This window comes from Macaca nemestrina, chromosome 1 (assembly GCF_043159975.1).
Source record: "Macaca nemestrina isolate mMacNem1 chromosome 1, mMacNem.hap1, whole genome shotgun sequence".
NCBI classification, from domain to species: Eukaryota; Metazoa; Chordata; class Mammalia; order Primates; family Cercopithecidae; genus Macaca; species Macaca nemestrina.
The window spans coordinates 155,643,455-155,670,548 of record NC_092125.1 but is presented as its reverse complement, the minus strand read 5'-3'; the positions used below and the strand labels follow the sequence as shown (position 1 = coordinate 155,670,548).

The window sequence follows — 27,094 nt, the reverse complement described above, 5'->3', positions numbered from 1 at the left end:
CTCCCAAAGTGCTGGGATTACAGGCATGAGCCACGGTGCCCGGCCTTTTTTTTTTTTTTTTTTTTTGGAGACGGAGTCTCACTTTGTCACCCAGACTGGAGTGCAGTGGCACGATCTCGGCTCACTGCAACCTTTGCCTCCTGGCTTCAAGTGATTCTCCTGCCTCAGCCTCCTGAGTAACTGAGATTACAGGCGTGTGCCACCACACTCGGCTAATTTTTTGTATTTTTAGTAAAGATGGTCTTTTGCCATGTTGGGCAGGCTGGTGTTGGATTCCCGACCTCAAGTGATCCACCCGCCTCCGTCTCCCAAAGTGCTGCCATTACAGGCATGAGCCACCGCGCCCAGCCCAGAAGGCCTTTTCAACATCCCTGAAATATAACCTGAGCACCGCTGTCTTGGGGCCTGAAGTTGGAAGTGGTTACTTTTATTCTTTGTTTATCTGGATGTCATTTCGATTTTGTTTTCAAGTGCAGTAAAGAATTAAAGATCTTGTCCACCAAAAATGCTCCCTCTGAGTGTGCACTTCGGGTTTTAATATGGGATTGTCTAATGGATTTGACAGGCTGGCGGTCCAAGTTGAAAAAGGTCTGTGGGTGCCTAATAGTCAAAGATGCCTTTATGAAGCTTTAGGAAGACCAGACATGGTTTGCCTTCAATTAACAAAAAGGTGGAATATAAATATATTTGTACTTATATAAATATATTCCTTTTTTTCTTCTCCTCCTCCTCTGCCTTCAATTGACCTCCTCCTTCTCTTCTTTCTTCTTCCTTTTAACTCTCCTTTCAGAGTTAAAGACTGGAGCTAAGAAAAGGGGAGCAATAGACAGATGAAGTGTTCCCGGATCGCTGCCCCACGCTCTTTGTAATAAAGGAAAACGTGGCCAAAGGTCAATGCTTAGGGTAGTAGAAGATAATGTAGTGGCTTGGCTTCTTGACTGGAAACTAGGACGGGTAGAGTAGCTGAGAGAAGTGGGCCCCACAGCAAACGGGTTGCGGGTAGGGGGAGCCAGCTCCAGACCGGTAATGAAGCCCATTTCAGCCTCATTCCTTTCCCGTGGCGGAGGCAGCCTACCTTCCCCAGGCCTGGCTGGAGGTGGAGGCAAGCCCAAGGTTAGGGGGTCAGCCCGCGCACCTAGGGCCGGGAGACAGACAAATTCTGGCGGAAAGTTGCAGCCACGCTCCCCGTCCCCTGCTTTTCTCCTCGACTCTCCACCCCCCTCCGGGTGATCCGGCGGAGGTGGGGGTTGGGGGAACTGGCCTTGTGTTTTGGAACAGCTGCAGCCGGCGCTGGGCCCGCCTGGAATGCGGGAACAGGCTGCGCACCAGGACTTTTATGGAAACTTGCTGCTGGAGACGGCGGCGGCGGCGGCGGCAGCGGCAGCCAGAGGACTCCCAGCGGCTGGAGCAGAAGTGTAACGGCCAGAGCTCCCAGACCCTTACCCACAGCTAGGCAGGAAGCGCACAGTCCCTCCGCGCGAAAAGAAGGACCTTCGCGGGTCACTGGCTCCTGGAGGGTGAGAAGAGTTGGGGAACGTGGGCTAGGGGGAGTGGAGACTGAAGTGTAGGGTCCCCTGGCGGGGGCGGGGGCGGGGGCGGGAGCGGCGGCTGCAGCGGCTGCAGAGAGGCGCTCGGGGTCCGCGGCTTCTGGCGATGCTCCGCTGCAGCACTGGAGTGCGCCGGGCGCCATACAGCTGTGGCTCCGCACTGGCCCCGGCCCGGGCGAACCCGGCCTCCGAGCCGCGTCCTGCGGGCTAGGCGGGGTGCCGAACAGGGGCTGCCCCAGTGTCTGAAAGCCTCAGCCGACCTCGGGCTTCTAGTTGCGATGTCTTTGCCCTGCTCCCCTGCGCCTTGTCGGCTGAGTTTCAGGTGCGTTCCGTACTGTAGGGAGGGAGCCCTCTGTGAGCCGAGTGGGTGCCGGTCCCTCGGCTGAACTCTTGGGGTCCTTAGGGAAGTTCGGTGCCGTCCACCACGTGCCCCCGCCGCGGTCTCCGTCTCTGCCAGCAGTGCCGGTTAAGAAATTCTTTCTGATCGGTCCCTGTGGAAGATGGGAAGAAATACGATTTAACAGCCTATTACTCCCCCAACACCCCCGCATATCCCCCCACTCCTGTCTCCAACGCGTTTTTTTTTTTTTTTTCGTGATTCTCCCCGCGGTGGGATGCTGGGGGTTGGGCAACTAGGGCTGGAAGTTTACGAAGTTTACGTAGTTTACGTGAGTGAAGAGTGTAGTCACCTCTTGAGAATTCCCCTTGCTTATATGCTTTTGAAAAAGCCAAACCATTCCAGCTGTTTGTAAACTGTGAAACGTTCTACAAATGCATTAGCATTGGCATTTATAAAGAAAATGACGAAGTTGAGAGGTTATAGTTGGTTACTGCAATGACTTAGAGATACTCATTTTATAGTTATTAAAGCACAACGTGAACAAAGTTGGCAGAGAGATAACAAGGTAAAAATAGCATAAGGATAAGTCCTAACAAAATGTCCTTGGTAAAGACACAGGTAGAGAAAAGAAGCCATAATAAAGAAATCAGTTCCCTGACCAAAGCAACAGGAACATCATTCATCGTTAAATTTTATTAATGAATTCATGTAGCAGCGGTCCATTGGCCTGCGAGTCACAACATAACTATGTCTTAGGTAATGTGATTAAATAAACTTAAGTATTTATACCATCTTAGTCACATGTTATTGAGTGGACCACATAATTTCCCCTTCTAATATTATCCTTTTACAGGTTAAATTGATGCAGTAAGAAAACTGTCTCTAATTCTTTTGAGTTTGGGGTATTGTTAAGAAAAACTGCATAATTAATCAAATGAGAGAAAGGTTTTTTTGGGGGGAGGTATAATTTGTATAAGTAAACTTTGACTAACCAATGTAGCTGTTTAAGTTTCTTCTTCCTTCCAGCAATTAACACCGTATTTTTGCAGATATTTTATATTTTGACTAATACTTCTGAGGGACAATTTAAAGAAAAATGCATGCAATTATGTAGTTTATCTGCAACAATTCCCTCAAAGAATTCTAAGCTAAAACCACAACAAAATTATTTTAAATCCAGTTTTCCTCATTATAGTTATAATGTAATCCAGTTTTAATAGAAGATTTATACTTTAAAATCCATTTTCGATTGAAATGTAATGAATAGCAATTTTTCCTGCTCATCTTAAAATGGAATTTGTGCTATTTTTGAAAATTTGACATGTAAGGCTGATCATTGTCAAAATGTATGTCATCTTGAGATGACTATATTTAGCATCAACAAAGGAATGCATTATCTAGGTTTTTGAACAGTATTTTTCCCCTGAAATTTCACTTGGAGTATTTAGGTTAGGGTTTCATTTTTGAGAAGAATGAAAACTAAATATGCATATTTGGAAGAGATTAATTGGGGATTCAGACTGCTTAGAATACGAGCGGCCTATAATGACATATTTCACTTATTAAAAAAAAATACCTATTATCTTTGAAATGCCCTAAAAGACCAAAAAAAAAAGGGGGGGATTATTTAAATATGAGAGTTGTACACACCTAAAAGAAAGAAAATAATGCAGTGAATGTGGAAAAGTATGTAACAGGTAAAAGTCTAAATGTTTTTATAGAAGAGAGGACTTTTAGTATATTTTATAGTTTTATAGGCCACACACACACAGAACATCTTGGTAGTTTATAATATGGAGAGAAAATGATTTATAACATTCCTAACAATTTCACATATTTCTGTTCTTAATCAATCTGTGGTCCATATCACCTGTGTAGTTTCTTTCATGTTCTCTTTCTGGGTTTATAATTGCATAGTTACATATTATATACATTTGAAATGGCTACATTTTCCTTTTCTGTTTAAATATTCAGTGTATAGTTTAGCTTAATTTATAGTAGTTTACTTTCTATATTCTAGGGTGGGTGGATTTGTACCCATAAATCCACCTTAAATTTTAGTTTAATTTGTATTATAATGTTAATACACCATATTATATTTATGGTTAAAAATTATGGAGAATGGAAAAAGGGGCTTTTGTAATCTGACACCCTTACTGTTAGGATTTTGATATATTTCCTTTTAGTCTTTTCCCCATGCATAGAATTCTTTCTTTTTGCATTGGCATATCTCAATAAAACAACATGTGAAAGCATCCCATGCAGTGTCTGCCATCCAGTAACTGCTCAACAGGTGATTCTTTTTCTTCCTCCTTTATTTCCTTCTTGACATCTCCTCCTTTTTACTCTTAGATTAGAAGACAAGCAGATTGGGGCTCCCTATGCGAGGTTTCGAGGTTGGTGAAATTCACTTCTCACCATCCATCCTGGGCCTCTTCCCTGTCTTTTCTTCCCCTTTGACTCTGCTTCACTCTTTCTGGCCAAAATAGGCCTCCCCTTTGACCCTTTCCATTTCTCAGTGTTGTCTGTTCATTTAGACTAAGGCTATGGCAGTCAAAAAGTCGACAGTCAAAAAGACACCTTTTACTTCCTGATTACCAAGTGTAGGAAAAAAGGTAAAAAAAAAGAAATCAAAAACCAAAAAGACACTTTTGGGGCTGGGCATGGTGGCTCATGCCTGAATTCCCAGCACTTTGGGAGGCTGAGGCGAGAAGATCCCTTGAGCCCAGGAGTTCGGGGCCAGTCCTGGCAACATAGTGAGACCCACCCCCATCTCTACAAAAAATTTAAAAATTAGCCAGATGTGGTGGTGCATGCCTGTAGTCCCAGCTACCTGGGAGGCTGGGGCGGGAGGATCGCTTGAGCTCAGGAGGCTGAGGCTGCAGTGCACCATGCTTGTACCACTGCACTCCAGCCTAAGTGACAGAGTGAGGCTCTGTGTCAAAAAAAAAAAAAAAAAAAAAAGACACTTTTAGCCACAGGCATACTTAAAAATTGGTACAGTTTACATTAAAATATCGATTTACATCCTCTCTTGAAAAATTGGAAAATCTGGGCAAAATCTGGGTTCACTTTTTTAAAGAAATTATTTTTATTTCAATAGCTTTAGGGGTACCAAGTAGTTTTTGGTTACATGGATGAATTGTAAAATGGTGAAGTCTGTCTGGGTTTTTAGTGTACCTGTCAACCAAATAGTGTGTATTGTACCTAAAGGTTCACATTTTTGCATTGGAACAATACACTGGAACTTAATAGTGGCTGCCCCACAGACAGGCAGGTCACATGCTCTCCATTTGACATAGTCTCTGAGATTCCCTGTTGTTTTAAACAAGTCATACACTCATTTCCATTACCTGCCAATTATATTACATAACATTACCTTACATTACATTTACATTACCTGACCCTAAATGCTTGAGTATGCAGTCCCCGATCTAAGTATTAGGGCAAGTATATCTAATGCATCATATGATGGAAAATCTGCTGCACTTAGCAATAGTAACTGGGACTTTAAACATTGTAGATATATTTTGGTTAGCAAGCCTCTTAAATAATGTGATCATAGGGGTGGGAGAAGCGGTTAGCATTCATTGACACTAATTATTAGTGTCAATTAGAGCTGGAAGGGACCATATATTGCTAATCAAAACAAATAAAATACTTTTCCTGGCGGGATTTTAGAAAGCATAGGGGATATATTTCTGCTAAAGAAATATTTCCTAGGATCTCATAAATAATTTTTTTTTTTTTTTGAGACAGCGACTTGCTCTGTTACCCAGGTTGGAGTGCAGTGGCATGATCGTGGCTCACTGCAACCTCTATCTCCTGGGCTCAAGTGATCCTCCTACCTCCGCCTCCTGGGTAGCTAGGACTACAGACATGCATCACCCTGCCTGGCTAATTTTTTTATTTTTTGTAGAGACAGAGCCTCACTATGTTGCCTAGGCTTGTCTCAAACTCATGGTCTCAAGCAATCCTCTTACCTTGGCCTCCCAAAGTGCTTGAATTACAGGTGTGAGCCACCATGCCAGACCTTCTTAAAAATTCTACTCCCAGTCCATTTGAGAAGTGTTTAGGAGAGTTTTTGTGACTCCTACAACTTGGCTATAAAGAGGAGTTTACTATTTTTCTTTTGCCTCCCCATCCCACTGACATGTTTGGAGCCAGAAATCCAGGTCTTCCTGTTCCCAACTGTGTCCTTCAATGAAAGACCATCTTCCGCTTGCAGAGATAGTGAGGAGGCCCAGACTCCAGTGATTACCACATCAATTTGCTTGGGAACAGAATTCCTGAAGCCTCAGGTTTCTGGTTGTTCATGGTATTTAGTTTAGCATAAACCCACCCCATTTTATTTTTTATTACTTTAGTTAGTGCATCTAGATCATCAGTCTTCCTTTTGTACATAAGAATCATGTATCTTATTTGGGATGATTTTGGATCAGACAGTTTTCCTGTTATCTCTTTGTCATTCATTCGCTACCTCAAATATGAATAGAGCTTGTACTATGTCCTAGGTGATGTGTGAGACACTAAAACTATAGAGAGGAATAGAGCAGTTCTTACCTTTCAGGGGCTCATAGTTTGGTGGATGTACTTCGAAAAGTATCACAACTATCATATAAGGGCAGAGTGTTATTTATACTTATTGCGGAAGGATATCAAGGCAGGTTGAAAGATTCAAAAGATTCTTAATTTTCTTTCTTTTTTTTTTTTTTTAGACGGAATTTTGCTCTTGCCCAGGCTAGAGTGAGGTGGCACCATCTTGTCTCAGTGCCATCTCCGCCCCGGGGTTCAAGTGATTCTCTTGCCTCTCCCTCCTGAGTAGCTTGGATTATAGGCACTTGCCACCACGCCCGGCTAATTTTTATATTTTTAGTAGAGACGGGGTTTCACTATGCTGGCCAGACTGGTCTTGAACTCCTGACCTCGTGATCTGCCCACCTTGGCCTCCCAAAGTGCTAGGATTACAAGCATGTGCCACCACACCCAGCGTTTTTGTGCTTTTAGTACAGATGAGGTTTCACTATGTTGGCCAGGCTGGTCTCGAACTCCTGAACTCAGCTGATCCACCTGCCTTGGCCTCCCAAAGTGCTAGGATTACAGGTGTGAGCCACCGCACCTGGCATAAGATGCTTGGTTTTCAGTGAGGAATTGTGTATTGGTAAGAGGGAAATAGATCACTACTTCATCTAGGTGAAATAGGATCTAATTTCTTTTTTTTTCCATAGGATCTAATTTCATATTTTTGAATTTCGATGAGGTTTATGACAGGTTTTATAGTATCATTTTTATTTCATTATTATTATTTTTTGGACGTTTTGTAGTATCATTTTTATTTCATTATTATTATTTTTTGGACGTTTTATAGTATCATTTTTATTTCATTATTATTATTTTTTGGACGTTTTATAGTATCATTTTTATTTCATTATTATTATTTTTTGGAGACAGGGTCTCCATCTTTCACCCAGGCTGGAGTGGCATGATCAGGGTTCACTGCAGTCTCTACATCCCAGCTTCAAGCAGTCCTCCCACCTTAGCCTCCCGAGTAGCTGGGACTACATGTGTGCACCACCACACCGGCTAAGTTTTCTATTTTTTGTAGAGATGGGGTTTCGCCATGTTGCCCAGGCCTCAGCCTCCTAAAGTGCTGGGATTACAGGCATGAGCCACTGCACCCAGCCTATAGTATAATTTTTTTTCTTTTTTTTAAGAGATGGAGTCTTGCTCCGTAACCCAGGCTGGAGTGCAGTGGCATGATCTCAGCTAACTGCAGCCTCCGCCTCCTGGGTTCTAGGAATTCTCCTGCCTCAGCCTCCCGAGTAGCTGGGACTACAGGCCCACACCACCACACCTGGCTAATTTTTTGTATTTTAGTAGAGATGGGGTTTCACCATGTTGCCCAGGCTGGTCTCGAACTCCTTAGCTCAGGCAGTCCACCCGCCTCGGCCTCCCAAAGTGCTAGAATTACAGGCGTGAGCCACCGCCTGTGGCCAGCCTAGTGTGTGTGTGTGTGTGTCTGTGTGTGTGTGTGTATATATATATATATATTTTGAGACGGAGTCTTGCTCTGTCGCCCAGGCTGGAGTGTGCAGTGGTGCGATCTCGGCTCACTGCAAGCTCCGCCTCCTGGGTTCATGCCATTCTCCTGTCTCAGCCTCCTGAGTAGCTGGGACTACAGGTGCCCACCACCACCCCTGGCTAATTGTTTTTGTATTTTTAGTAGAGATGGGGTTGCACCGTGTTAGCTAGGATGATCTTGATCTCCTGATCTCTTGATCCGCCTGCCCTGGCCTCACAAAGTGCTGGGATTACAGGCGTGAGCCACCGTGCCCAGCTGTCTATAGTATAATTTTTAAAGTATAAGGTTGCAACCTTCATTAATTAAATGTAACAAAGTTACATTATACCTAAGTTTATGTTTCCTGTACAAGTGAAAAATGATAAAAATTTAGGCTCATATTTTATGAAGCTCAAAACAATTTTGTTGCTTATTCCAAAGACTGTAAGAATTAGGTTTTAATGTTTACTTATAGCATATAGATAAGTATTACATTTAAAATCTTCTTAAAAGTCGGCTGGGCACCATGGCTCATGCCTGTAATCCCAGCACTTTGGGGGTCCAAGGCAGGCAGATCTCTTGAGGCCAGGATTTCGAGATCAGCCTGGTCAACATGGCAAAACCCCATCTCTACTAAAAAATACAAAAATTAGCCGGGTGTGGTGGTGCACACCTGTAATCCCAGCTACTTAGGAGGCTGAGGCATGAGAATAACTTGAACCTGGGAAGTGGAGGTTGCAGTGAGCTGAGATAGTGCCATTGCACTCCAGCCTGGGTGACAGAGCAAGACTCCATCTCAAAAAAGAAATCTTAAAAGTTGACAGCCTGGTCGGGCACAGTGGCTCACATCTGTAATCCTAGCACTTTGGAAGGCTGAGGTAGGCAGATCACTTGAGGTCAGGAGCTCGAGACCAGCTTGGCCAACATGGTGAAACCCTGTCTGTACTAAAAAAAATTAGCCGGGTGTGGTGGCATGTGCCTGTAATCCCAGCTATTTGGGAGGCTGAGGCAGGAGAATTGCTTGAAACCAGGAGGCAGAGGTTGCAGTGAGCAGAAATCACGCCACTGCTCTCCAGCCTGGGTGACACAGTGAGACTTTGTCTCAATAAATAAATAAATAAATAAATAAATAAATAAATAAATAAGTTGTCGGCCAAGCACAGTGACTCAGAAACTGAGTTCATTTTCTGACTTAAACATGCCTTTTAGGCCGGGCGCGGTGGCTCAAGCCTGTAATCCCAGCACTTTGGGAGGCCGAGACGGGTGGATCACGAGTTCAGGAGATCGAGACCATCCTGGCTAACACGGTGAAACCCCGTCTCTACTAAAATACAAAAAAAATTAGCCGGGCGAGGTGGCGGGCGCCTGTACTCCCAGCTACTCGGGAGGCTGAGGCAGGAGAATGGCGTGAACCCGGGAGGCGGGGCTTGCAGTGAGCTGAGATCCGGCCACTGCACTCCAGCTTGGGCAACAGAGCTAGACTCCGTCTCAAAAACAAAACAAAACAAAACAAAAAAACAAAAAAAAAACCATGCCTTTTAATTTAATCTCCAGTTAATGGTAACCCTGTTGACCCATTTGAAACCTTGGGTTCATCCTTTTTTATTTATTTGTTTATTTCTCATCCTCTGACTCTTGCTTGGGTTCATTCTTGACAATATTCCTCTCCTCACCTCTACCCTTCCAAATCAAATTGGCCAAAGCTCTTGCAATAGTGCCCCACTACAGTGTAAGTTTCGTCAAGAAGGCCGGGCACGGTGGCTCACGCCTATAATCCCAGCACTTTGGGAGACAGAGGCAGGTGGAGCTCAAGAGTTCAAGACCAGCCTGGCAAAGATGGTGAAACCCCGTCCCTACTAAAAATACAAAAATTAGCTGGGCGTGGTGGCAGACACCTGTAATCCCAGCTACTCAGAAGGCTGAGGCACAGAATTGCTTGAACCTGGGAGGCAGAGGTTGCAGTGAGCTGAGATCACATCGCTGCACTCCAGCCTAGGTGACAGAGCGAGACTCTAATTAAAAAAAAAAAAAGTTTAATCAAGACAGGGACTTTGACTTTTTGTTTACTTTCATCTTCCCAAGCTTAGGATAGCACCTGGCACAAAGTAGGAGCGTAATAATTATTTGTTAAATAAATAATGAGTCACCATGTCCTGTCAATTCCACTTCCAAAATGTCTCTTCCAGCTTTTCATTCCTAATGCCAATATCCTAATTCAGGCCTTTATCTTCTCTTACCAAGATCATTGTACTTGTCCTTTCCCCATTAAACTCCATTCTCTACATTGCTGTAAGAGTTTCTTTTTCTTTTCTTTCTAGAATATATCTTTAAGTCATGATCCTTTGCTGGCTCTCTGTTGCCTATAATATTATTAGACAGTATCTAAACTTTTTATTAATATGGTGCACAGTATTCATTCTAGTCTGTGCCCAGCCTGTCTTTCTAGTTTTGCCATAGATTGACTGGACAATTTTATAGCTCCCCAAATTTGCAATGGGTCATCAGGCATTGGTATTTTTATTCATTCTGGTTCTTTCTCCTGGATGCCTTTACTATCTTTTCCACTTGGTGAAATTCTACTTCTCTGTCAAGGTCTAACTCAAATGTCATCGTCTCCGTGAAACCTTCTTTAACCCAGCCTCTTCCTTAACCATACCGTAGTCTTTTCCATGTTTCTATAGCCTGGTTATAGTACTGCTATTATAGCATTTACTACATCATATAATAGTTAGGATATCTATTTCTTTCACCAAAGCTATTTGATTTACAAGGGCTAGCTCTTATTTGTTTTGTATCCCATTGCCAGGCATACCTTTTGGCATACAGATTCTCCTTCTCACAAAAATGTAAATACGGAACTAATCTGTCAAATTTGAAAAAAAAATGCAGCTTTTTGGATAAATTGCGTATAGGTTGTAGTAATATTGCAATATTCCCTCTGAAACCTGTGATGGATACATAGTCGTCTTCATTTAACATGAATGCCTAATGTGTTAGAATGCCATTACTAAATCTCTTTATCATCTCAGCCTTCTCGATTATGACCAAACTCTTAGAACCACCTGTTCAATCTTATCTTTTGATCACTGTTTTCTTTCTAATAGTATTTTTGATAACGATTCAATTGACTTGCCTGGGATTTTAGATACATAGAAGGTGTAATGGGGCTGAATTGTTATGTTGCTGCTGCCCCTTTAAGGTGGCCAAGGACATTGCATCTGCCTACTCAAACAAGAAAAATCATTTAACACTAGAAGAAGAAAAGCCTGTTCAGATTCCAGATATAAAGTCTTTTGGCATTCAGGTCACTGAGTATAGGAATTAAGTTGTTAAGCCAATCTCCATTTAGCATTCTAAAATACAGTGGCATTCTAAAATACAGTAGCATTCTAAAATACATTTCTAGAATGAGAACTTGACATGACTCAATTAGGATGTTTTCCGTGTAACTCAGCAAATCTCAAAATGTGGTCTTAGAACCCCTGGGAGCCCTTAGTACCATTTAGGGGTCCATAAAGTCCTCCTTTTTCCAACTAGGTATTAATATAAGGACATGTTTTCTTAGAGACTTCAATCAAAACAACATCACCATAGTTTGAATGCAGAAGCAAATATGAGAATGTATTTTCCCTGTATTATGCCAGATACCAGATATTAGCAAAAATGTAAAATGATTGTCCTCTTCTTACTAATTATTTTTATGTTTTTAAATAATGGTTTGTTATTGTTACTTTAAACGACTTTATAAGTATATATTAGAATATTTTAATTTCTAATATATTAAAGACCTATTGTTGTAATCCATATAAACAAAACCTCTATTATAACCAAACTCTTAGAACCACATGTTCAGCCTTATCTTTTGGTCACTGTTTTCTCTCTAATCTTACTCTTCATAGAATTCAATGGACCTGCCTGGGATCTTAGATACTTAGAAGGTGCAATGGAGCTGAATTGTTGTGCTGTGGCTGCCCCTTTTAGGTGGCCAAGAACCATCTTAGGATCCTTAATAATGGGCCCAGACTTTTAGGTCCTGAGCCCCAAAAGTTTGAGACCCACTTTTGTAATACATAGCCTTTGTTTTAGTGGGGGGATTTCCTTTAACATCACAGAGCTTATTTTTATTTTATTTAGAGATGGTGTCTCACTAATTTGCCCAAACTAGATTCAAACTCCTGGGATCAAACAATCTTTCTACCTCAGTCTTCCCTACCTAAGCTGGGACTACAAGAGTGTGCCCAGTTAAAGCTAATTTTTATGTGTGTTTACACATTTTCAGATGTTACCTAAACAAAGCCTTTTCTAATCTGAAAATGTAAGCCTTATTATATTTTTGATAGTTGTATTTGATCTCATCTAGGCCATAAACTCCATAACAGATATTTTATCCTGTTTGCTATTATTTATGTAGTAGCCTATACTGTACCTAGCACATTATAGAAAAATGTTCAATAAATGTTTCTTGAACAAATATCAGTTTTCACTAATTTATCTTTTTCTGTTTATTCTTAGTTCTATCATACTCATCACTCTAAATTTATAAAGTATATGAAAAACCACTTAGTTTATGGTACACAATAGGTATTCAGTTGTTAGTTTTCTCCTCCTTTGTTTAGAGGTTTCAGAACTTTCCTTTAATGTATTGTAGTTTTTAAAAAATCATTAAATTTTATTTGTACATGTAACTTTTCATTACTTTATTAATGACTTCATCAAATGAGAGTTTGCCAATTTTCTTTGAGTGGTTACTTTAAAGTCTTCTCAAAAGAGAATAAGGCAAGAATTGTAGGTTTTGATTCTGTTCATAATTCTGAGAGGATAGGAGGACGTACTACATAGAGCCTAGGATATGGTGAGTACAGGTAGAATAGTATTTAAAACATCTATAAAAATGTGTTATGCTGAAATAGGTGTTGCACAAAATAAATGAAACAGACTTTGTATTGCCTAATACAGTGGAAAAAGCTGATAATTGTTGAAGCTTGGTATGGGTATATGGGGATTCATTATATTAGTCTCTTCCATTTTCTGTGCCTGAAATTTTCCATAATAAAAAAGTAAACAAAAAAGATAGATTAGACTGATATGTCTGAGACGTTTACCAATATAAAAATGTTTAAACTTTATGCCAGATACACCTAGAAATCTAAGCATATTTAGAGGTCTTAGAGACTGAAGGAGGAAAAACAACATGTTTAAGGTGAAGTGGAGAAAAATCACCATTTCCATTATAATTAGTTTGGGAAAATACCTCCTTGGTAGAGAAGTGACTTAAGAAAGGTCTTGGAGGTAGAAAAAGGCTATTAAATAGATTTGTCTAGGTGGAAGGTTGAAAAAATGGGGAGAAGACAAAGGAAAGTGAAGAGTCTGAGGGTCTGCAGAAGGCCTGTCAAGCCCAGGTGAGAACTATAGTTCTGATTCATGATGCACTGCACAGTCAGCATCCTCAGAGTTCGAAGATACACTAGAGCACAGAGAGGAGCACAGAGAGGTAGAGATTGCAGTAGTTGAGTAGAGAACCTAGTGGGCCTGGTTGAGGGTAGAAAGAATGGTGGGCTGTTATCCTATCACAAGAAATGAAAAAAAAAAAAAAGAGAAATCAAAACAATCATGGCTAGAAGTTATTCTGGAACTTTTAAAACCTATTTTTTTTTATTTTACCAATAATGTATACTTAAATTATTATTCTATTCTAATATAATATGTATCAGTTAAGAGTTTTGAAGAAACTACATTAAAGTAGCTGCCCTATAGCAATTGAAGTTAACTATGTCATTACACTTGGATTCCAGCACCTATTGAAAAGATTGAATAATTTGAAAATGTTTATCAGGATTCTGAAAAAAGAAAACCAGTAAAGTGAATACTTTGAATTTTACAGCTTCTCATTTTGTAAGTTTATCAGTGAAAATTATAGTGATACATATGGATACTAAATAGAAATAATTTCTGGCAAGCATAATTATTTGAAATTGAAGGAGCAGCTGGGGCCTTTTGCTAAATAAAGCAGCAAAATTAAGTTTAGAGACTGGTAACTGAAATGTTGGCTGTTAATATATATAAACACGAAACTGGGAAGACTGACAAGCCATGTGCAATATGATGAATCCCCGTCTCTACAAAAAATACAGAAATTAGCTGTGTGTGATGGTGTGTGCCTGTAGTGTCAGCTACTCAGGAGGCTGAAGTGGGAAGATTGCTTGAGCCCAGGAGGTCAAAGCTGCTGTGAGCTCTGATTGCACCACTGCTCTCCAGCCTGGGCGACAGAGTGAGATCCTATCAAGAAAGAAAAGAAGTGGGAGGAGATGATAAAATAAGTCAAAGATTAAATTGATATTTGAAATTTTTATTTTTTATTTTTTTTGTGACAGAGTCTTGCTCTGTCACCCAAGCTGGAGTGCAGTGGTGCAATCCTGGCTCACTGCAACCTCTGCCTCCCAGGTTCAAGCGATTCTCCTGCCTCAGCCTTCCCAGTAGCTGACATAACAGGTATCTGGCATCACACCCAGCTAATTTTTGTATTTTTAGTAGGGATGGGGTTTCACCATGTTGGCCAGGCTGGTCTCCAACTCCTGACCTCAAGTGATCCACCTGCCTCAGCCTCCCAAAATGCTGGGATTACAGGCATGAGCTACCGTCCCTGGTGATATTTGGAATTTTTTTAAAAACCACCTTATTAAGGTATGATTGACATACCAAAAGCTGTATATATTTAATGTATGATATTTGGCATTTGAGAATATGTTTCTAAAAGGCTAATAATCTGCTATAAATGTTCAACAGAAGACTTCTTTAAAATATAGTATAGACAGTTTGTTAAGAGAATAAAAAGTTGAATCAGAGGAACAGATAATCTTTCAGACTTGCTAGTTTTTGCGTGAATATTGTAAAGCTTTATGTGATAGCTTTGGGGGGTTATTTTAAATTACAATTTAATTGAACAAGGCACTGGAAAGCAACTGATTCCCTGCAATCTGGGAAGGGAGCATAGAGTCTACCATGTGTACAGAGGAAAATCAGTGAGTAAGAGAAGTGCAAAATGTGGACTGAGAATGGAAGTCATGGATCTTAGTCATCTAACTGGAAGTTGGGGTATAGTGTATACTGCCTTTCAATTCTGTAGTAGGTATGGTTGATGTTAGAACCTTACCTGTGTTTGCAGATAGCAAATCAGACTGGACCACTTAAAAATTCGGTTCCAAGGCTTTTGTTGAGAGTTGTTGCAAAGAGACTGTTAATAGCATGAGAATAGAGACTGTGTCTGTATGTTCAGCATTATATTTCTCAGTGCCTAGTAGAGTGCCTGGCATAGTAGATGCTTAATAAATACTTATGGGGCAGGTGTGGTGGCTCACGCCTTTAATCCTAGCACTTTAGGAGGCTGAGGCGGGTAGATCACGAGGTCGAGAGATAGAGACCATCCTTGCCAACATGGTGAAACTCCGTCTCTACTAAAAATACAAAAATTAGCTGGGTGTGGTGGCACCTGCCTGTAGTCCCAGCTACTCAGGAGGCTGAGGCAGGAGAATCGCTTGAACCCGGGAGGCAGAGGTTGCAGTGAGCAGAGATCATACCATTGCCCAGCCTGGGCAATGGAGTGAGACTCAGTCTCAAAAAAAAAAAAAAAATTTTATGTAATAACTGACATGTAGTATTTATGCCATATCCTTGCATAATGATAATCACAATGATAGTCATACCTTATATCCAGATAAGCTTTATCTGTTCATAAAGTGATTCATGTTGAAGCTAGCAAGATTTACTTATTCAGGTTGGGCATGGTGGCTCATGCTTATAATCCCAGCACTTTGGGAGGCCAAAGTGGGAGGATCACTTGAGCCCAGAAGTTAAAGACCAGCCTGGGCAACATAGTGAGACCCTGTCTCAACAAGAAAATTCAAAACTTAGCTGGGTATGGTGGTGCAAGCCTGTAGTACCACTCAGGAGGCTGAGGCAGGAGGTGCTATGGATATAGTGGTGTACAAAACACAGTCACTACTCTCAAAGACCTCACCTTCTGGTAGAGGAGGTTTTCAGGAAGGTGGGTCATTACTGTACATTGTGCTAAGTGCTACAATTAGGGTAATCATGGGATGCTGTGTAAGCACACAGGAGAAGCACTTAACCTAGTCTTGTGGAATCAAGGAAGGCTTCCTGGAGAAAGTGACAATCCAAGAATTAAAGGATGAGTAGGAGTTAGCTGAGTGATAAGGGAATGAGAATAGCATAAAGCTGAGAGAGGCTGCTCTGCAAATGCTTGAGTTGTGCCAGTATTACAGTATGGGTGATAGAGTGGGAGGGAGGGGTAAAAAGAGATGAGGCTACAGAAGTAATTTAATCTACTGAAGTGTACTAAATCACAGAAGAAAAATTGGAGAGTGAGAAGAAAAGGGCAAAGATTGAAACCTGGGGGCAAACAACATCTAAGAGGTAGAGAGAGAGGTAGAAGCCGGCCGGGCGCGGTGGCTCAAGCCTGTAATCCCAGCACTTTGGGAGGCCGAGGCGGGCGGATCACAAGGTCAGGAGATCGAGACCACAGTGAAACCCCGTCTCTACTAAAAATACAAAAAATTAGCCGGGCGTGGTGGCGGGCGCCTGTAGTCCCAGCTACTTGGGAGGCTGAGGCAGGAGAATGGCGTGAACCCGGGAGGCGGAGCTTGCAGTGAGCCGAGATTGCGCCACTGCACTCCAGCCTGGGCAACAGCGTGAGACTCCGTCTCAAAAAAAAATAAAATAAAATAAAATAAAATAAAGAGAGAGGTAGAAGCCCTCAAAGGACATAGAGAAAGAATGCTTAGAGACATGGAAAAACAGAGGGAGAATAGTGCTATGAAACCAAGCAAGGAGGATTTCAGGAAGAAAGGAGTGACTGAGAATATCAAATGTAGCAGTGAAGTTCAGAAAAAGGGAATTGTTCATTTTATTTGGCAATGTAATGAGAAAAGCATTATTAGGCCCATTCTACATATAAAACTGAAATTCACAGAAGTTAACTGGCTCATCCAAAATCATGTATCTACTAATTAACCTAAACAGAAACTCTAATCCAAGTTTTCTGGCTCTAACTCCAGTGCTTCTTCCACCATCAGTGTCTTCTTAATATGCATGAAAAAATCAACAGTTAACTAGATAATTATCATGAGGATATAACTGAATATTTTCTACAAAGGTTATTAAGCACCAAAAGTTCTAGTAGAATATTTTGGGAGATTTCAAATTATTTTTGTATTAGTATCAAAATTTAAAATATATATAGGTTTGGAATTTTTATGAGGGGGTTTATGAAAAGTTGTAATAATGTTGAACCTGTAAATGTCATTTGTTCTAAAATTGTTTTTTGTTTGTTTGGTTTCTGTTTTGAGATAGGGTCTTACTATGTTGCAAAAGGTGTAGTGCAGTGGTTCAATCATAGCTCACTGCCACCTTGAACTCATGGGCTCAAGTGATCCTCTTGCCTCAGCCTCCCAAGTAGCTGGGACTACAGGGACATGCCACCACACCCAGATTATTATTATTATTTTTAATTGTAGAGATGGGGTCTTGCTCTGTTGCCCAGGCTGATCTCCAACTCCTGGCCTCGAGTGATTCTTCTGCCTCAACTCAGCCTGGATTACAAGTTTGAGCCATAACACCTGGCCTGGAAATGATTTTGAGAGAAGATTTGATAATAGTATTTACCTTGAAGCCCTGTTGTAGGAAATAAATGACAATGCTTGTTAACTACTTGGCACATTACCAGGCAAACAGTAAAGACTCAGCAAATGTTAACTTGGATTATCTTCATCATTAATTTTATTCATGTTTTGTGACTAAAGGATGTATTAGTGAAATAATGGGTTTAGATAGGAAAATACAATTAATGACTAGGGAACAGAGTTTTCCTGTGAAGTTAATAGGCCAGAGTCCAATTCATACCTTTGTCCTTGTGTTAACACAGATAGGCAAATGAGTTAGCAACTGAAATGCATAGTTGTTTCTACCAAGGCAGTGTCATACTTCCTTTTTAATTAACAATAAAGGAATCTTATATGTATTTACAGTGTCTATGTAATTATGAAGTTTTTTTCTCTAGTATAAAAACATTTAAGAAATGTGAGTCCTATTGGTTTGTAATCTGTACCTTAAGTGCAATTCCATAACACAAAAAGGTCATGAACTTATTTTGCTACAACTTTTTATCCTCAAAAGGCAGAACAGAGCAAACTTTGAGTACAGGATCACTTGCTTATATTTTAACCAAAAAAGTTAAGGATAGTGCTGTTCCAATTTTCACTGAGTTTAAAAATGAGAGCTCAGAATACTGAGCTGACATTTTAAAAAACTATTTTAAGTGGTTTTATTCATAGTAAATTTTTAAAATCAATTTTATTTTATTCTAAATCTGTAAGTCAAGATATAATTTGAGGATTTTAAAAAAATCAAATGAAAAGGGCTAGCTGATTCGTTTATTTTCTAGGACTATTCTTGACTAATTCTTCACTGTTAGCAAGCCACCCAATTTTCTTTCATTTCACCAAAATAAATAAATAAATAAGGCTTTTGAAGTCCTCTCTGGCCAATTAATTGACCTAAAATTATCAGTTCTTATGATCCCATGATTCCAAGTTTTCCTCATACCCTTTAGTATTACTCTAAAAAACTGCACAAGAGGCTCGGGTATGGTTGCTCATGCCTGTAATCCCAGAACTTTGGGAAGCTGAGGTGGGAGGATCACTTGAGGTCAGGAGTTCGAGACCAGCCTGGGCAACAGAGTGAGACCCCCCCCGTCTCTATTTTTTTTTAAGATGGTCTCATGCTTTGTGGCCCAGGCTGAAGTGCAGTAGCATGATCATAGCTCACTGCAACTTTGAACTCCTGGGCTCAAGCGATCTTCCTGCTTCAGTGTCCCAAATAGCTGGGACTATAAGCATGTGCCACGACACTTGCAAATTTTTAAATTTTCAGTAGAGATGGGTCTTGCTATGTTGCCCAAGCTGGTCTGTAACTCTGGGCTCAAGCGATTCTCCCACCTCAGCCTCCCAAAGTGTGGGGATTACAGGTGTGAGCCACTGCACCCACCTCCACCCCTCCCCTGCCTCAATTTTCTTTTTTTTTGAGACAGAGTTTCACTCTTGTTGCCCAGGCTGGAGTGCAATGGTGCGATCTCAGCTTACAGCAACCTCTGCCTCCTGGGTTCAAGCAATTCTCCTGCCTCAGCCTCCTGAGTAGCTGGGATTACAGGCATGTGCCACCACTCCTGGCTAATTTTGTATTTTTAGTAGAGATGGGGTTTCTCCATGTTGGTCAGGCTGGTCTTGAACACCCAAACTCTGGTGATCTGCCCGCCTCGGCCTCCCAAAGTGCTGGGATTACAGGCATGAGCCACCACACCTGGCATCTATTTTTAAAAATAAAAAATTGTGTAAGTAATACATTATATATACTCACTGGCAGGGAAAGATAGGATTTTTCCTAAATAGAGTAAATTCTAGTAGGGGAGATGAATAGTAATAAAATTAATCAAAGTTATTGCTATCTACTAATGTTAGTTATTATTCCAGGGTTCTTCATATAATGCTATCTTATCTAATCCTGACTAAGCAGTTAACAGATCTGAAATTTGGATTTAGGTCTGATTACCAAATTTTGGTAATCCAAATGTGAGGTGATGAAGGTCTGTATTAGTATGGAGGCCATGGAAATATGAAGTAATATGTAAGAGAAGTTTGAAAGCAACATTCATAGATCTTGACAATCTATTAAAATCTAGAAGATATAGAAGAATGAATCAAAAATAACCACAAGGTTTGAGAAGCCATGAGAATGAAGGGTAGGTTTTGTTGGTTATATAAGAAGAAATATCAGGCCAGGCATGGTGGCTCATGCCTGTAATCCCAAAACTTTGGGAGGCAAAGGCGGGTGGATCACTTGAAGTTAGGAGTTCAAGACCAGCCTGGCCAACATGGTGAAACCCTGTCCCTACTAAAAATACAAAATTCGCCGGGCATGGTAGTGCATGCCTGTAATCCCAGCTACTTGGGAGGCTGAGGCAGAAGAATCGCTTGAACCCAGGAGACAGAAGTTGCAATGAGCCAAGATCACACCATTGCACTCCAGCCTGGGCAACAAGGTCAAAACTACATCTCAATAAATAAAATATTTAATAGGTAACTCTAGATATGATACAATGGCTCAAGTAAGACAACAGGACTAGTGCTATTTATTATTTTTATCTGAGGCACATAAAATTAGGTTACTCATAAACCTTAGTTCATGACCCACTCATGTATGTACAGATTCCTTTGATTTACTCCTTTATTTTTAATAATGTCATAAGCACTGACAGACCCACTAAAGAAGAAAAGTTAGGATCTTATTAATAATTATAGGGAATCATGTCCCATCCTCTCCCCCATTATATTGTCTCCTTCCCACCAAGAAAACTTCAGTCCCACATGGCTTCACTGGGGAGTTCTTGCAAATATTTAGGGAAAAGATAATACTAAATCCTACATGAACTAAAGTTTTCCAGAAAACTAAAGAAATAATTCCCAACTCATTCTATGAAGGCAATATTACTCTGTTAGCAAAAGCAGACATCACAAGAAAAGATAACTTATACAACCAATAATTTCTCATAAACACAGATGCAAAACGTAACAAAATTTTATCAAATTGATTCCAGCAATATATTAAGAGGATAATGCATTATAACCGATTGAGAATTATCCTAGGAATGTAAGGTTGATTTAACACTTGAAAATCAGTTAATGTAACTCACCATATTAATAAATTAAAAATAAAAACCATATGATTAACTCAATAGACAGAAAAAACATTAGATAAAATTCAACATCTGTTACTGATAATTACTCCAGCAAACTTAGTCTGATAAAGGGCATGTAAGAAAGCCTACAGCTAACATCTCACTTAACAGTGAAAGACTGGACATATTTCTCCTAAGATCAGGAACAAGACAAAGATATCTGATCTTACCACTTCTATTTAACATTGTACTGGAGGTTCTAGCTAGGACAGTCAAGCCAGAAAAAGAAATAAAAGGCATCCAGACTGGAAAGGAAAAAGTAGAACTGTGCTCACAGATGATGTGATCGTCTACGTATGTAGAAAATCTGATGGAATCTATGAAAAAGCCAATAGAACTAGTAAGTTATTAGGCTGGGCTCAGTGGCTCACGTCTGTAATCCCAGCACTTTGGGAGGCCAAGGCAGGCACATCACAAGGTCAGGAGTCCGAGACCAGCCTGGCCAACGTAGTGAAACCCCGTCTCTACTAAAAATGTAAAAATTAGCTGGGTGTTGTGAGTCACGCCTGTAGTCCCAGCTACTTGGGAGGCTGAGGCAGGTGAATTACTTGAACCTGAGAGGTGGAGGTTGCAGTGAGCTGAAACTGTGCCATTGCACTCCAGCCTGGGTGACAGAGTGAGACTGTTTCAAAAAAAAAAAAAAAAAAAAAGAAAAAAAAACAACTAATAAGTTATTTTAGCAGGGTTGCAGGATATAAAACCAGAATGCAAAAATTGTATTTTTTAATTTTAATTTTTTTCTTTTAGAAATAAGGACTTGCTCTGTCACCCAGCCTGGAGTACGGTGGTATGATCACAGCTTACTGTAACTTTGAGTTCCTGGGCTCAAGAGATCCTCCTGCCTGTTTCCCAAGTGGCCAAAACTATAGACACACACCACCAGGCCTGGCTAGTTTTTAAATTTTTTGTAGAGATGGGGTCTATTATGTTGCCCAGGTTGTTCTTGAATTCCTGGCCTCAAGCAACCCCCCTGCCTCAGCCTCCCAAATTGTTGGTTGGGATTAAAGGCACAAGCTACAGCACCTGGCCCCCAAATTATACTTCTATATACAGGTTGAACATCTGTAATCTGAGAATCTGAAATCCAAATGCTCCAAAATCTGAAACCTTTGGAGTACTGACATGACGCCACAAGTGGAAAATTCCACACTTGACCTCATGTGACAGATCACAGTCAAAACTTTGCTTTGGATGGGCAAAATGGCTCACGCCTGTAATCCCAACACTTTCAGAGGCCAAGGCAGGTGGATCACCTGAGGTCAGGAGTTCAATACCAGCCTGGCCAACTCATATTGGTAGTGAAACCCTGTCTCTACTAAAAATACAAAAGTTAGCCAAGCATGGTGAAGGACAACTGTAATCCCAGCTACTTGGGAGGCTGAGATAGGAGAATTGCTTGAACCCGGGAGGCGGAGGTTGCAGTGAGCTGAGATCATGCCATTGCACTCCAGCCTGGGCGACAAAAGCAAGACTCCATCTCAAAAACAAAACAAAACAAAACAACAACAACAACAACAAAAACTTATGCAAAAGTTATTTAAAATATTCTATAAAACTACCTTCAGGCTATATGTATAAGGTGTATATGGAACATAAGTGAATTTCATTGTTAGACGTGGGTCCTATCCCCAAGATAACCTGATATATATATATATTCCAAAATCCAAAAAAAAATCTGATATCTGAGGCCAGGCACAGTGGCTCACGCCTGTAATCCCAGCACTTTGGGAGGCCAAGGCGGGCAGATCAGGAGGTCAGGAGTTCGAGACCAGCCTGACCAACATGGTGAAACCCCGTGTCTACTAAAAATACAAAAATTAGCTGGACGTGGTGGCACACACCTGTAGTCCCAGCTACTCAGGAGGCTGAGGCAGGAGAATTCCTTGAACCCGGGAGGCAGAGGTTCCCGTGAGCAGAGATCACACCATTGCACTCCAGCCTGGGCGACAGAGTGAGACTCTGTCTCAAAAAAGAAAAAAAAAAAAAAAAAGGGAAATCTGAAACATTTGTAGTCCCAAGCATTTCAGATAAGGGATACTCAACATGTACTACCAACAATCATTAATTTAAATATTAAAAAACACCATTTACAAACATATAAACAGATATGAAATTATTTAGGGATAACTGACAAAAGATGTGGAAGATCTGCACATTGAAAACTACAAAACATTTCTGAGAAATTATAGAATATGTATATAATGGGAGGGACATACTGTGTTCATGGATCAGAAGACTTAACATTATTAAGATATTAATTCTCCCTAGATCCATCTACAGATTCAATGCAATCCCAATCAAAATCCCAGCACATTATTTTGTGGATATTGACAAACGGATTCTAAAGTTTTGTTTTTTTTTTTTTTTGAGACGGAGTCTCGCTCTGCCGCCCAGGCTGGAGTGCAGTGGCCGGATCTCAGCTCACTGCAAGCTCCGCCTCCTGGGTTCACGCCATTCTCCTGCCTCAGCCTCCCGAGTAGCTGGGACTACAGGCGCCCGCCACCTCACCTGGCTAGTTTTTTTGTATTTTTTAGTAGAGACGGGGTTTCACCGTGTTAGCCAGGATGGTCTCGATCTCCTGACCTCATGATCCGCCCGCCTCGGCCTCCCAAAGTGCTGGGATTACAGGCTTGAGCCACCGCGCCCGGCCCTAAAGTTTATATGAAAGGGAAAAGACTTGGAATAGCCAACACAGTGTTGAAGGAGAAGAACAAAGCTGGAGGAGTAACACTACTCAACTTTAAGACATCCTATAAACCTACAGTAATTGATATAGTGCAGTGTTGGTGAAATAATAAAGAAAAAGATCAATGGAACCGAATAGAGAGCCCAGAAATAAACCCATTTAAGTATAATCAACTGATCTTTGACAAAGGAGCAAAGGCAATAAAGTAAACATTATTTTCAACAAATGGTTCTGGAACAACTGGACATCTACTTGCAAAAAACCGAATCTAGAAACAGACCTTACATTCTTCACAAAAATTAACTCAAAGTGAATCACAGACTTACAGCATAGAACTATCAAAGTCCTAGAAGAAAACATAGGCAGAAATCTAGATGACCTCACATTTGGAATTGATTTTTTAGCTATGATACCAAAGTCACAATTCGTGAAAGAAAGAATTGATAAGATGGACTTCATTAAAATTAAAAATTCTGTTCTGCAAAAGACACTATGAAAAGAATTAAAAGATAAGCCATAGACTTGGAGAAAATATTTGCAAGAGACATAATCAGATAAAGGACTGTTATCCAAAATATACAAAGAACTCTTACAACTCTGTAATAATAATACAAACCACCCAATTAAAAAACGGACCAAAGGGCTGGGCACAGTGGCTCACGCCTGTAATCCCAGCACTTTGGGAGGCCGAGGTGGGCGGATCACGTGAGGTCAGGAGTTTGAGACCAGCCTGACCAATACAGTGAAACCCCATCTCTACTAAAAATACAAAAATTAGCTGGGCATGGTGGCAGGCGCCTGTAGTCCCAGCTATTAGGGAGGCTGAGACAGGAGAATTGCTTGAACCCGGGAGATGGAGGTTGCAGTGAGCCAAGATCATATCACTGCACTCTAGCCTGGGCAACAGCACAAGATTCCATCTCAAAAAAAATAATAATGAAAAAAAATGGACCAAAGATCTTAGGAGTCATCTCACTGAAGAAGATATACAGATGGCAAATAAGCATATGAAAAGGTGCTTTAATATATTATTTAATATAATTCTAATTTAATATTTATTCATTTAATATATATTCAAGGAAATGTAAATAAAAATGACAGGCCGGGCGCGGTGGTTCAAGCCTGTAATCCCAGCACTTTGGGAGGCCGAGACGGGCGGATCACGAGGTCAGGAGATCAAGACCATCCTGGCTAACCCGGTGAAACCCCGTCTCTACTAAAAAATACAAAAAAAAAAACTAGCCGGGCAAGGTGGCAGGCGCCTGTAGTCCCAGCTACTCGGGAGGCTGAGGCAGGAGAATGGCGTGAACCCGGGAGGCGGAGCTTGCAGTGAGCTGAGATCCGGCCACTGCACTCCAGCCTGGGCGACAGAGTGAGACTCTGTCTCAAAAAAAATAAATAAATAAATAAATAAAATAAAAATAAAAATGACAATGAAATACCACTCCACATCTATTAGAATGGCCAAACAAATTCAGAACACTGACAACATCAAATGCTGGTGAGGATGTGGAACAATATGAACTCTCATTCATTGCTGGTGGGAATGCAAAATGGTAAGCTACATGATGGTTTCTTGTAATACTAAACATGCTCTTACCATATACTCCAGTAATCATGGTCCACAAGAACCTGCATACAGATATTTATGTCAACTTTATTCATAAACACCAAAACCTGGAAACAACCAAGATGTCATTTGGTAGGTGAATGGATAAACTGTGGTGCATGCAGGTAATAGAGTATTATTCAGTGCTAACAAGAAATGAGCTATCAAGCCCTGAAAAACAGAGGAAACTGAAATGCGCATAACTATGTGAAAAAAGTCAATATGAAAAGGTTACATACTGTGTGGTTCCAACTGTATGACATTCTGGAAAAGGCAAAACTATGGAGACAGTAAAAAGATCATGGTTACCAGGAATGATGGGGGAGAAAAGCATAAGCAAGTGGAGTAAAGAGGACTTTTAGGTCAGGGAAACTGCTCTGTACAATACTATAATGATGGACACATGTCATTGTACAGTTGCTCAAAACCCACAGAATGTACATTAAAAGTAAACTCTAATGTAAACTATGGACTCTGGGTGATAATGATGTGTCAGTATAGGTTCATCATTTATAACAAATGTACCACTCCAATGGGTGGTAATAATGGGGTTATCCAGTGTTGATAATGGGGGTGACTAAGCATGTGCAGGGACAGAAAATATACAGGAAATCTCTATCTTCTACTCAATTTTGCTGTGAACCTAAAATGAACTCTATTTAAAAAAAAAAGTTGGCTAGAAAATTCCAAAAGAAAAAAACAAAACAAGATAAAACAAACCTAAAATAAACATTTAAATGATAGGCCTAAACTCATTTATGTTAATAATTACATTAAATGTTAATGAACTAAATGCTGCAATTAAAAAAGCAGATTATAGGCCAGGCACAGTGGCTCACGCTTGTAATCCCAGCACTTTGGGAGGCCTAGGTGGGTGGATCACAAGGTCAGGAGTTTGAGACCAGCCTAGCCAACATGGTGAAACCCCATCTCTACTAAAAACACAAAAATTAGCTGGGTGTGGTGGCGGGAGCCTGTAATCCCAGCTACTCAGGAGGCTGAGGTAGGAGAATTGCTTGAAACTGGAAAGCAGAGGTTGCAGTGAGCCGAGATCGTGCAACTGCACTCCAGCCTGGGCAATAAGAGCTAAACTACGTCTCAAAAAAAAAAAAAAAAAAAAAAAAAAGAAAGTGAAAAAGAAAACCCAGATTTTATCAGAATTGATTTTTGTAAAAAGCAAGGTCCAATCATATGCTGTGTCCAAGACATATACTTTACATATAAAAACATAGATAGAATCAAAGTAAATAGCTAGAAAATTATATACCATGCAAACTGTAAACCTAAGAAAATTGGGGGCCAGGTGCAGTGGCTCACGGATGCAATCCTAGCAATTTTGGAGGCCAAGGTGGGAGAGTCGCTTGAGCCCAGGGTTTCAAAACCAGTCTAAGCAACACAGTGAGACCCCATCTCTATAGGAGAAAAAAAAAAGAGCTGGGCATGGTGGTACATGCCTGTAGTTCCAGCTACTTAGGAGGCTGAGGAAGGAGGATCACTTGAGCCCAGGAGTTCAAGGGTGCAGTGAACTGTCATTGTGCCACGGTACTTCAGCCTGGGTGACACAGTGAGATGCTGTCTCTAAAAAATAAATGAATAAATAAGAAGAAAGTTGGTGGCCAGGCATGGTGGCTCACGCTTGTAATCCCAGAACTTTGGGAGGCTGAGGCGGGTGGATCATGAGGTCAGGAGATCAAGACCATCCTGGCTAACACGGTGAAACTCCATCTCTACTAAAAATACAAAAAATTAGCCGGGCATGGTGGCGTGCGCCTGTAGTCCTAACTACTCGGGAGGCTGAGGTGGGAGAATGGCGTGAACCCAAGTGGCAGAGCTTGCAGTGAGCCGAGATGGCACCACTGCACTCCAGCCTGGGCAACAGAGCAAGACTTCATCCCCCACCACCAAAAAAAAAAAAGTAAAGAAAAGAAAATACTATGGCCGGGCGCGGTGGCTCAAGCCTGTAATCCCAGCACTTTGGGAGGCCGAGACGGGCGGATCACGAGGTCAGGAGATCGAGACCATCCTGGCTAACACAATGAAACCCCG

The 27,094-nt window shown here is 41.0% G+C and overlaps 1 protein-coding gene and 1 pseudogene across 5 annotated transcripts in view; one reads left to right on the top strand and one right to left on the bottom strand.

The window, feature by feature from the left end:
* Positions 1-1,334: 1,334 nt before the first annotated feature.
* Positions 1,335-15,998, bottom strand: LOC139356153 (putative uncharacterized protein NEXN-AS1; annotated as a pseudogene).
* The window catches only part of LOC105482689 (nexilin F-actin binding protein), a 55,747-nt gene continuing 30,039 nt past the window's right edge, over positions 1,387-27,094 (top strand). For all 5 annotated transcript variants that reach the window (XM_011742939.3, XM_011742938.3, XM_011742936.3 and 2 more), the window contains exon 1: positions 1,387-1,517. The gene's annotated coding sequence lies outside the window, so the exon portion shown is untranslated. The remainder of the gene's footprint in view (positions 1,518-27,094) is intronic.